The sequence below is a fragment of the Oncorhynchus kisutch genome, linkage group LG12 (assembly GCF_002021735.2).
Source record: "Oncorhynchus kisutch isolate 150728-3 linkage group LG12, Okis_V2, whole genome shotgun sequence".
Lineage (NCBI taxonomy): Eukaryota > Metazoa > Chordata > Actinopteri > Salmoniformes > Salmonidae > Oncorhynchus > Oncorhynchus kisutch.
Genome location: NC_034185.2, coordinates 22,571,656 through 22,585,165, shown reverse-complemented (window position 1 = coordinate 22,585,165; position 13,510 = coordinate 22,571,656). Strand labels below are relative to the sequence as shown.

General features: G+C 39.1%; 1 pseudogene; it reads right to left on the bottom strand.

Moving 5' to 3' along the window:
* LOC109901367 (protein broad-minded-like) overlaps positions 1–13,510 on the bottom strand; it is a 125,206-nt pseudogene that overhangs the window by 108,243 nt on the left and 3,453 nt on the right.

Genomic DNA, 13,510 nt, shown 5'->3' with positions numbered 1-13,510 from the left:
ACCCCTCCTAGGGAAGGCATGGAAGAGCACCAGTAAGCCAGTGACTCAGCCTCTGTAATAGGGTTAGAGGCAGAGAATCCCAGTGGAGAGAGGGGCACCGGCCAGGCAGAGACAGCAAGGGCGGTTCGTTGCTCCAGTGCCTTTCCGTTCACCTTCACACTCCTATGATTGACTACACTCAATCATAGGACCTACTGAAGAGATGAGTCTTCAAGAAAGACTTAAAGGTTGAGACCGAGTCTCCGTCTCTCACATGGGTAGGCAGACCATTCCATAAAAACGGAGCTCTATAGGAGAAAGCCCTGACTCCAGCTGTTTGCTTAGAAATTCTAGGGACGTGTAGGTATGTACGGCAGGACCAAATCGGAAAGATAGGTAGGAGCAAGCCCATGTAATGCTTTGTAGGTTAGCAGTAAAACCTTGAAATCAGCCCTTGCCTTAACAGGAAGCCAGTGTAGGGAGGCTAGCACTGGAGTAATATGATATTTTTTTGGGGTTCTAGTCAGGATTCTAGCAGTCGTATTAAGCACTAACTGAACTTTATTTAGTGCTTTATCCGGGTAGCCGGAAAGTAGAGCATTGTAGTAGTCTAACCTAGAAGTGACAAAAGCATGGATTAATTTTTCTGCATCATTTTTGGACAGAAAATGTCAGATTTGTGTTGTTACGTAAATGGAAAAAAGCTGTCCTTGAAACAGTCTTGATATGTTCGTCAAAAGAGAGATCAGGGTCCAGAGTAACGCTGAGGTCCTTCACAGTTTTATTTGAGACGACTGTACAACCATCAAGATTAATTGTCAGATTCAACAGAAGATCTCTTTGTTTCTTGGGACCTAGAACAAGCATCTCTGTTTTGTCCGAGTTTAAAAGTAGAAAGTTTGCAGCCATCCATTTCCTTATGTCTGAAACACATTCTATCAATTCAAACAGCTTAAAAATGACTTTGAGTGGGGGAATAAGGAATTCGGACTATAGAAATGTACTCAATCAGTCTCTAGAGATTTATTCTGCATGCAAATAATCTACTTCTTCTCAACAAAAGGATGACAATTACATTCACATCTGCTACAGACAGTGTGTATTGCTGTAGGGGTATCAGAGGACTGACATATTGATAGATCACACTCAAAGTGATGCACAAAACACCAACTGTTAGGCTTCAGTGCAGTTTTTGACATTATCGATTATAGTCTGCTGCTGGAAAAACATATGTGTTATGGCTTTACCCCCCCCTGCTATAATGTGGATAAAGAGTTACTTGTCTAACAGAACACAGAGGGTGTCCTTTAATGGAAGTCTCTCAAATATAATCCAGTTAGAATCAGAAATTCCCCAGGGTAGCTGTTTAGGCCCCTTGCTTTTTTACATTTTTACTAACAACATGCCACTGACTTTGAGTAAAGCCAGTGTTTTTGTATGCGGATGACTCAACACTATACACGTCAGCTACTACCGTGACTGAAATGATTGCAACACTCAACAAAGAGCTGCAGTTAGTTTCAGAGTGGGTGGCATAAGGAATAAGTTAGCCCTAAATATTTCTAAAACTAAAAACATTGTATTTGGAACAAAACACTCACTAAACCCTAAACCTTAACTAAATCTTGTAATAAAATAATGTGGAAATTGAGCAAGTTGAGATGATTAAACTGTTGGAGTAACCCTAGATTGTAAACTGTCATAGTCAAAACATATTGATGCAGTAATAGCTAAGATGGGGAGAAGTCTGTCTATAATAAAGCGATGCTCTGCCTTCTTAACAACACTATCAACAAGACAGGTCCTACGGGCCTTAGGAAAATTGGGCCTGTAAGTACTTAGGAAAATTGCAATTGGCTGAGAACAGGGCAGCACGGCTGGCCCTTGGATGTACACAGAGAGCTAATATTAATAATATGCATGTCAATCTCTACTATACATACACATGGATTTAGTACTGTAGATATGTGGTAGTGGTGGAGTAGGGGCCTGAGGGCACACAGTATATTGTGACATCTGTGAATGTATTGTAATGTTTTTAAAATTGTATAAACTGCCTTAGTTTTGATGGAACCCAGGAAGAGTAGCTGCTACTTTGGCAGCAGATAATGGGGATCCATAATAAAAACAAATACAAACTGAATACATGAGTAGATTACTTCCTGTAGATTAGTGAATACAAAAGACTGGATTTAAATAAAACATGAGAAAACAAAAGCTAGGATATTTATCTGGCAGACACCGTTATTTAATTTAGGGGATAAATCATACCAAAACAGATCTAAAAACCCACATTGTCATTCTTGCAGGTCTGGTGTCTGTCGTTTTTATCTATGGCTGGGCAATCATTTTATCTCGAGGGCCACATCGGGATTTCACAATTTCACGGACGGATTTGTTAGCCCAAATAAATTTGCGGTCCAGAAAAAGGACAGTTATTTGAAAACGTATACTGCAGGTCCATTAGAATTTCTATATACTTTTTGTATCTAGTTTTAGATGTTCAAGAGTGGCCTGAGGTGTTTTTTATCCCCAAATAATAATTTCCCAAACCAGATTGAATTGGCAGTATGTTGCCCATTCTTGGTATAGACCTACCATTCACACACAGCCTTTAACCATCCACCATGCAGAGCTAACACAACAAGGGCAATACTCATAATGCCAACTTCAATCAGAGCACTGCTCACTGACATCTGCCAACTCAGATCAGCCATTCATGCAGTTTTGAGCACTCTATTGGTCTCTGTAGTAAGTCCTCTCTGACATCATAAGGAAGGCTGACTGTGTATGTCAAGGCTGAGTTGTCCTGCTGATTGTCCTCAGGAGGTATCATAAGGAAACCATGAGTGTGGAAGCACACAGAACTGTAAAAAACTGAGAAGATATTTTACCTTCACACAGCTGCTGTCAATGAAGTCCATGCGGGTGGATTTGGGGTGAACGACCCTCACATCCTCTCTCCCACACTCCAGAACCGACCACAGCTCCACCACTAAGGCCTGCACGAAACCTGCCAGAACATACTGAGCTGTAATTCATGTGTAATGTGCAATAATTGTATTTTCATACTGCTATCAGTACTGTCATGTAGTAGCTAGTACCTGAGCTGTGTAATGCCACCACACCAGGGGTTGTTGCTGCTACCTGTGTCACCATCACACCGTAGCCAAACTTGTCACATGGTCTTGCCTGGAGGAAAGTGTGATAACAGATTAAAAGTAGGCCATGATTGTTATTAGCCAAAAGCAATTTACTATCTTGCATAATCAAAAGTGTGTGTGTGTGTGATTCCTCATTCTTTGTGTGCAGTATATTTGTTTATTATTAAAATGGGAACACATTAGTTAGGCCAGAGGCATTATTCTATACTCTGGGATATTGAAATGGCACTCAAGTGTATAAATATATTTATGTTAATTGACTTTATGTAAATCTCTAGCTCAAACCATTGATAGAAAATGAAGATAAAAGTAAAACAATATTCCAAGCACATTTTCACCACTATTGTGGATTAATCAAAGTAATGGGAATTTACAAAAAAATAGGACTACAAGCTGAAATGGAAGATTTAAAACATTTAGAAATGTAAACACTGATTGATTTAATGTGTAAAGATCCTTAATTAATTACAAAACAAGGGTGTGATTTAAAAATAGATTAGTTTAATTAGAATACGGAGAAAAATGTATGCAAAACAAGGGGGGTAATTAAAAGCGCATGTAAACAATTCTAGTCATTTAAAGCAGCAGGGATTTCTGCCCAGGTTTTCAGTATAAGATGCATACACTGGGCAGTAAGGGTACTTAATGAGAGACTAATACATCTCATTCAGTGTAATAGTACCAGCATATGATATACATACAGTACATAGCTGGGCGTCATAAATACTAAGTACGGAAGTAGACTTAATTTTGCCTATTCATCCCTACCATGGTGTTGATTCTCAATGCACATCACCACTAAGCAATAAGAGTTGACTATAACATGGTAATAATACCTGTAGTTTCTTGGTGAAACTGGAGTATGCTGGAGGAGCAGCAGGCCTTTCAGAGTGGCAGAAAAGTTCAGAAGGTTCAGGTTCAGGAAAGTCTCCTCCCAAACCACACTGTGTGGATTGACAGCAGAAGGAAAGTATAACGGGAAACCTCATTATTTCCCCATCTTATTTATCCTTCTTAATTAACAACATGCCAGAAGGGTGACTGAAAATAAAACCACAACATCATTATCATAGATCCACAAGCACCCTTTGCCTACAGAGGGAGACACTAGCAAAACGAACATATTCTGCAGCTCCTGAGAGGATGTAGAAAGGATGGCTCTGGGAACCGGGGTGGGATCCCTTTCTGACAGGGGGAAAAGAACTTCAGAGTGAGCCTTTGTAATTCTCCCCTGAACCCGTACACTGAACAGCAATAATGAGGAGTTCAGCAGTGATATTAGGGGCTCTGAATCTCATTCCTCCAGCCTTTCTACCTTCCTCCATAGGAGCACAGGGCTCACAGGGATGAGTTATTAGCAGAGTGGAGTAAGTTCTCTCCTGTTCTCCTCCATTGCCTGCCTGACACACTACATCCCTCACATAATAATGGACTTGGACAATATCCCACTGGGCACTAACCGGTTAAATCAATGTTGTTTTAAAGTCATTTGTAAACGTATTGTGATTTGGAATCTACATGGAAAATACATTTTAAAAAAGTAATTAACTGTCGTTTTGAGGGTGAAATTTCAACCACAGGATTATGTAATCATGGTAACCAAATTTTAACAGACAAACCTTGTATAAAATATTTTGAATTCGTACCTTGAAAATGTCAGATCTTAAATGTTATATCCACTATCAGAAGAAGAAAAAAATAGCCTTGGCAGCACCTCCTACTGGAGAATCTATTTGGTCTCCCACCCAGGGTTTTAACCAAGCCCTGTTTAGCTTTTGTAATTGCCACTGACTATTACCAATGTGCTATTATGAAAATGACATTGAGAGAGCTCTTAATAACTAAATATATTCAATGTTGCTATCAAACTCATTCCAAAGGGTAAGTTTAACAGAGCAGCTCAAATGTATACTTTATCACTCATGTATCATCAATTTTACTAAAGTCATCCACAGCTACTGTTTCAATTCAACACAGGGTTCAACAAAGAATAGACAATACAATAGACCTAGGGTTTCAAGCTCTGGTTGAATTAAAATTGAATATTTACTAATATTGAAGTGTATTCCGTTGTCAATGCAACCAAATATCACCATTTGAAGGAGATATCTTCTGCTTGGATAGTTCCATCTGGCTTTAATTATTAATAATGTATATGTTGGAATCACACCTCCATCTCAACCAGTGGCACAGATTGAAGATACATCTCCTACAAATGCTGATATTTGGTTGCGTTGACAACCAAACACAAATCAATATTCCTTTGTAATCCAGTAAACAGCCTACAGATAAGGCCATTTTACAAACTAATGTAACATTCAATTCAACCTTAACATGAGGTAAACATCCATGAACACATTGTGAGGTTACCGTAAATATACACTTCTTATGTAATCATACAAAGTGTGCATGTTGAAGATAGAATACATAGGTCGTCGCAGGCCTGTGGAGATCTTCACAATTGTTGTAATAATCTGTGCAGAATCACGAACGGCATTGATCACTTGCGCCATGTACTTTTCATCTAATTTCAACTGCAATTCAAGTCATTTGGTTCTGCTATTAGATGAAGCACAGTGATAACACATTCATCTGTTGTATAAATAAACAAAATATGAACCTTGCTGTTATCACAGTGATAACGCTTTTAGGTGACTTTTAGGTAACTAATCCAAACATCTGACATTGTTGTTACATTGAAATTTGGTTGTGCTTTAGATGTTTGAAAGCATAGTGATAACACATTACGAATTCAACTAACTTTTTCCTCATTTTGAGTGGGAGAAATTGAATATAGGTTTTCATCTCATTGATGTCACACCCTGATCTGTTTCACCTGTCTTTGTGCTCGTCTCCACCCCCCTCCAGGTGTCGCCCATCTGCCCCATCCCCTGTGTATTTATACCGGTGTTCTCTGCTTGTCTGTTGCCAGTTTGTCTTGTCAAGCCTACCAGCGGTTTTCCCGTACTCCTGTTTTCTAGTTTTCCTGGTTTTGACCATTCTGCCTGTCTGCCGTTCTGTACCTTGTGACACTGCCCTGGATTACTGACCTCTGCCTGCCCTGACCCTGAGCCTGCCTGTTGTTCTGTACCTTTTGGACTCTGCTCTGGATTACTGACCTCTGCCTGCCCTGACCCTGAGCCTGCCTGTTGTTCTGTACCTTTTGGACTCTGCTCTGGATTACTGACCTCTGCCTGCCCTGACCCTGAGCCTGCCTGTTGTTCTGTACCTTTTGGACTCTGCTCTGGATTACTGACCTCTGTCTGCCCTTGACCTGTCTTTTGCCTGCCCCGTTTTTGAAATAAACTTTTGTTAGTTCGAACTGTCTGCATCTGGGTCTTATCCTGAGGCCTAATAATTGACCAACATCTCAACCAAATATTACCCAATTTTCCACGTTGAAATGACGTGCTGTACCTAGTGGGATGCTTATGTTCAAACAGTCATGATGTTTGGTTTGTTAAGATAAACTGTTGTTCTGGGAATTGCAAGGGCAGTTGAGAAGCTCTAATTGAGAAGTGAGACCATGGATGATACCATGGATGATTGTGGCTTGGGATCAACAAAACACAGCCTATCCATCTCAAAAAATTATTCCGAATATTTTAGAAGGGCGACTCAGGTAAAAGGAAGTGGATTGCTCAGATGTTTTTCTACACCCAATGAAATAGTTCATGTTTCATTCACATGTTTGAGAGAAGACTAGTAGGGTGGAGTTTGATATGTGAACTTAGGTTAAGGATTACGTTGAATTCATATCAGTTCTCTGCTGCCAATGACTGGAACGAACTGCAAAAATCACTGAAGCTGGAAACTCATATCTCCCTCACTAGCTTTAAGCACCAGCTGTCAGAGCAGCTCACAGATCACTGCACCTGTACATAGCCCATCTGTAAATAGCCCATCCAACTACCTCATCCCCATACTGTATTTATTTATTTATCTTGCTCCTTTGCACCCCAGTATCTCTACTTGCACATTCATCTTCTGCACATCTATCACTCCAGTGTTTAATTGGTATATTGTAATTACTTTGCCACCATGGCCTATTTATTGCCTTACCTCCCTTATCTTATCTCACTTGCACACACTGTATATAGACTTTTTCTACTGTAGTATTGAATGTATGTTTGTTTATTCCATGTGTAACTCTGTGTTGTTGTATGTGTCGAACTGCTTTGCTTTATCTTGGCCAGGTCGCAGTTGTAAAGTTCTCAACTAGCCTCCCTGGTTAAATAAAGGTGAAATAAAAAATAAATATTGATAACGGCATAGACGATGGTTCATGATAGCCAACAGCATATCATAAGTGCTAGCTGGCAAAGAGTAATCAAAATAGTAAAACTGCTAATAAACGTACCCTAAAATATTCCTTTCCAACATGTCTTGCTAATGTAACCTTTTATTGGTCCATAACTTGATATAGTAGTATACAGTGGTCTAAAGTACTTAAGAAAAATACTTTAAAGTACTACTTAAGTAGTTTTTTAGGGTATCTGTACTTCAATATTTATATTTTGGCAACTTTTACTTTTACTCCACTACATTCCTAAAGAAAATAATGTACTTTCTACTCCATACATTTTCCCTGACACCCAAAAGTACTCATTACATTTTGAATGCTTAGCAGGACAGGAAAATGGTCTAATTCACACACTTAAAGAAAAAATTCCTGGTCATCCCTACTGCATCTGATCTGAAGGACTCACTAAACACAAATGTTTAGTTGGAGTGTTCCCCTGGCTATCTGTACATTTAAAAGACAAGAAAATTGTGCCGTTTGGTTTGCTTAATATAAGGAATTTGAAATTATTTATACTTCTACTTTTGATACTTAAGTATATTTTAGCAATTACATATACTTTTGAATAAAACTAAATATTTGTTTTACTTTTACTTAAGTAAGACTTTACTAGGTGACTTTAACTTGTACTTGAGTAATTTTCTATTAAGGTATCTTTACTTTAACTAAAGTATGAAAATGTGATACTTTTTCCACCACTGGTAGCATATGTTTATTTTTTACCGACGACAAAGCCAATGAACAGATGCTTTGAGTTACTGGGTCTGATTTAGCTAAAAGAACTGCCCATAACTGCAATTTGTATTGCCATACTCACAACAAAACAAAGTACTTTAGTTTAACTGTAATATGATGGAAATATTGCTCCCTTTTTGGTAGAGTGAAGACACTACCTTTTTCAAGGCTGTAGCGATGCACTCATGCAGGCCATAGGGCCTGAGCACCTGCAGTCCTTCAGATGTATTGTACATCTGCCGACACACAAAGATGTAGGCCCCGTTCACACCAGGGGAAGTCTCTGCCTCCTGTAACAATGGCAGCTCTTTAGCCAGGAACCTCTGGGTGAACTGGAAGATCACAGATCAAATAGCCTGATTGATTACCTGATCCACCTCAAATGTTTACTTTTAAGTAACAAGCTTTGAAGCTTTGATGTTTTGGTATCAACAATCAAGAATTAAAAGGCCCAGTGCAGTCAAAAACATGATTTCACTGTTTTTTATACACTGCATTTGGAGAGTATTCAGACCCCTTCACTTTTCCACATTTGTTACATTACAACCTTATTCAAAAATGTATTAAATACATTTTCCCCTCATCAATCTGCACACAATACCCCATAATGACAAAGCGAAAACAGGTTTTTTGAATTTATTAAAAAGAAAATAACTGAAATACCTTATTTACATAAGTATTTAGACACTTTGTTATGAGACTCAAAATTGAGCTCAGGTGCATCCTGTTTCCAATGATTATACTTGAGATGGCACACACCTGTCTATATAAGGTCCCACAGTTGACAGTGCATGTCAGAGCAAAAACCAAGCCATGAGGTTGAAGGAATTGTCCGTAGAGCTCCGAGACAGGATTGTGTCGAGGCACAGATCTGGGAAAGGGTACCAACAGTTTTCTGCAGCATTAAAGGTCCTCAAGAACACAGTGGCCTCCATCATTCTTAAATGGAAGAAGTTTGGAACCACCAAGACTCAAACTAAGCAATCGGTGGAAAATGGCCTTGGTCAGGGAAGTGACCAAAAACCCAATGGTCACTCTGACAGAACTCCAGAGTTCCTCTGTGCAGATCGGAGAACCTTCCAGAAGGACAACCATCTTTGCAACACTCCACCAATCAGGCCTTTATAGTAGAGTTGCCAGAAGGGAGCCACTCCCCAGTAAAAGGCACATCCCTACAGTGAAGCATGGTGGTGACAGCATCATGCTGTGGGGATGCTTTTCAGTGGAAGGGACTCTGAGACTAGTCAGGATAGAGGGAAAGATGAACGGAGCAAAGTACAGAGAGATACTTGATGAAAACCTGCTCCAGAGATCAAAGCTCACCTTCCAACAGGACAATGGCCCTAAGCATACAGCCAAGACAATGCAGGAGTGGCTTCGGGACAAGTCTCTGATTGTCCTTGAGTGGCCCAGCCGGAGCCCGCACTTCAACCCGATCTAACATCTCTGGAGAGACCTGAAAATAGCTGTGCAGCAACGCTCCCCATCTAACCTGATCGAGAGGATCTGCAGAGAAGGATGGGAGAAACTCCCCAAATACAGGTGTGCCAAGCTTGTAGTGTCATACGCAAGAAGACTCAAGGCTGTAATCGCTGCCAAAGGTGCTTCAACAAAGTACTGAGTAAAGGGTCTGAATACTTATGTAAATGAAATATTTCCATTTATTTTATTTGCAAACATTTCTAAAATCGTGTTTTTGCTTTGTCATTATGGGGTATTGTGTGTAGATTGATGAGGGGGCAAAAAAAACTATTTGATGCATTTTAGAATAAGGAATGTGGAAAATCAGAATAACAAATCAGAATAATTTCCAAATGTACTGTGTATATTTCCACACTATGAGGTTGAAATAATACTGTGAAAATTATGACAATGCCCTTTTAGTGTAAAAGCTGCATTGACTCACATCAACGCACTGATAACTTGCAAACACTCATGGGATAGCGAAAAATAAGTTTGGCTACAAAATGCTGTCCCCTCGTTAGAAAATGTCAGCCACTGAACCCCCGTTCATCCTCAAAAAAATGGAGAGTTAATCTTACCAAAAACTATAAACCTGTAGCTAATATTGACTCTTATTTTTCATGAGCAAGTTCTAGCTAATGCACATATCAGTTTTCATGATATCTGTTCTGCCGTGATTGGTGCGCCGAGTTCTACAGCACAGCTGATTTCTCTCCGCGACATTATCACAATGGCCAAATGTTACAAAATAGCGAGGCACAGTGCCCACTGTCAGATATAATACTTGCTGATTTCTGAGAACAGTCCCATAATGTTGGTGCTGTACAACTTCATCAACAAACTAGCACCCGTATGGCCATTCAAACAAACTTGCACTAGCCTGCTAGCTGGAGCAAATTTGCTCAGCTGATCGAGCATGGTTTACCAAGTAGCCAGTACATCATAGCTTCCAAGAGCGGTGGGATTTTCACAGATTTTCAGAATATTTGTAAATGTTTTGGTGATTTTCTGAACTGGATCCTGATTGGATCCCAAAATTCTAAGGCACTGCATCAGTGCTAGAGGAGTCACTACAGACCCGGGTTCGATCCCGGGCTGTATCACACTTGCCTAGTTAAATAAAGGTTAAATAAACAAGGAACTAATGTTAAATGGATGAGCAAAATCTCAATTTTTAGAGAGGAGTTCCATATCCTACAAGACAGATCGGTTACGTAAATCTGACGTGAGATAATTAGAAGAGCTGTTCGAAAAGAGTGCTGAAATTTCTGCCTGTTATGGTGGGATGGAGTATGGCCTACCTGGTGACATCAACAGGTTGTAAATTACATAATAGACCAATAAGAAAGAGTTCCAAACCTCTCTGCCAATAAATCAAATCAAATTGTATTTGTTGACATACACGTGTTTAGCAGATGTTATTGTGGGTGTAGCAAAATGCTTGTGCTTCTAGCTCCGACAGTGCAGTAATATCTAACAAGTGATATCTAACAGTTCCACAACATATACACAAAATACATGGAAATCTAAATAAGGAATGAATTAAGAATATATATACATATATATCAGAGCAGCATTGGAATAAGATACAGTGGCAGAGTATAGAATACAGTATATACATATGAGATGGGTGATGCAATATTTACAAACAATTAAAATGACTAAGATACCTAGAATAGCTTAGAATAGTATCGAGTACAGTTTACATATACAGTAATGCAAGATACAGAGATATTATTAAAGTGGCTAGTGTGTCCATTCCCTTAAAGTGGCCAGTGATTCCTAATCTATGTCTATAGGCAGCAGCCTCTGATGTGCTGGAGATGGCTGTTTAACAGTCAGTGGTGTAGTCTAGAATACAATACAGTATATACATATGAAATGGGAGATGCAATATGACAACACAATTTAAAAGTGACTAAGATACCGTAGAATAGTGTGGAGTGCGGTTTATACATATGAGATGAGTAATGTTAGATACGGAACATTATTAAAGTGGCTAGTGATCCATTTCAATAACAGCTAGATTTCAGTTTTCTACTCCACACTCACTCCCAGACAGTCCTATCAAAACACTTGCTTGAGAAATTGCTCTTGCTAAGAATCACAGTAAGGTACTTAATTGTTACCCAGAAATGATTTGGTATTGAGATATAAAAAAACCAGCTGCAGTTGACCTTAAACAAGCCAATTTCCTATTTGTGCTCTGTAAGTATACGAGAAAGAACTTCTACATACTTTCTTAGTATACTTAGTATGCTGAAAATGTAATATTCATAATAATAAATAAGCACCTTGTGTACTGAATAAAATCAGTTTTAACTTACCCTTCACTCTCGGCAGAAACTAGATTTCTTTCATATAAGAAAAGCGACAATCCTCATTCCGTGGTGGCAATTCTTGTGAGAGTGTCTGCTATGAGTGCAGTTTCTGGGGAGTTTAATCTGGCCTGTGACACACAAAACGAATTGAAATGGCTTTGGGCACATTGCGGAATGAATACAAAATGACACAGACAACTCATACAGTGCATATGTAACTCTTGACATACCATCAACAGATTAGACACACATCCACAGGGGTCAGTTCAGGTTCTGCAGTGTAGAATTGCAGCATAAATTCTACAGCGTAAATTCCTAAGTAACAGTTATCATTATCTGAACATAGATAACAAACGATATGGCTGTTTTTAGCTGTAAACTAGTTAGTGACAAAGCACAAACAAAGGATATCCTGTGAGACAGGGAAGGTACATTATTATTGATCTATTGACTGGAATAAAGATAGTGTAGTGTTGGTCAAGAAAGTGAAGGGGAAATAAAAGAGGTGTTGCTGTCACCAACTGAGACAATGTTTAATGGCTCAATACAAGGTTATGGCACGCCAGTGAATCTCAGTGATTTTGTTATGTCTCATCTCAGTGAGTATCACAGTGTTCTCTAGAGTCGAGACAAAAGGTCTGACAGAATTAAAGTGGGTGTACTCTAGAACACTATATTGAGATAAAGGGCTGTCATAAAAACTAAGACACATACTACAGTATCCGTTACACCTTCTTTCATAGTTAATTAATAATCTTAATCGGAAGCTGGGCAGCATGTGTAAATGACGGCTTTGTAGTGAGTCAAGGGATGGGAGAGGCAACGTGAACCACACCTGCATGCAACGAGTCACTGTGCAGAGGCTTGGGGTGTTGGTACATGATGCTAATCAGAATGACAACCAGGTCTGTCAGACTGACTGGATCTGTAAGACAGGAAAATTACAAATTGATCAGACAGTTAGGGTGGCAACCTAGAATAATGGATTGCAGCTGCTGTACCTCAAGGATGGGGTCTACGTAACTTCTCTGAAATAACTGTCAAACTATCTAAAATGATAAGACTTTTAAAAAAACATTCTGCTCATACCTTTGCTTTTCCCCACTTTGATGGGAAAGAGCTTTCTCCCATTCATGTACATGAGAAGCCTTCCTAGCACACATAATGAGTGAACAAAGTAAGTCTATTCCAGCTTTTTGGCAGTGTAGAGTACTTTTAGCAATGCCTGAACAGAAACAAGATCATAATTCAACAGTGGGAACATAATATATAAAATGCTGTCTAGACCCAATTAACATCTGATCAGGTAAAAGTGATGTATAACAAATAGCATACTGATGTAATTTCATACCATTTCTTCACAAACCTATCTTTTAGCGTATGCTAAAACAATTACAACACACAACGGGCAGTTCTGACACTACAAAGGTTTTGTATATTTTCAGCCAGTAATTTTGAAAGTAACACTCACGAGTCAAAACTGGTGCTCAGAATTGTGTACAGTTGTGTACATCAATTATTTTGTATATATCTTTCGTCCTGCA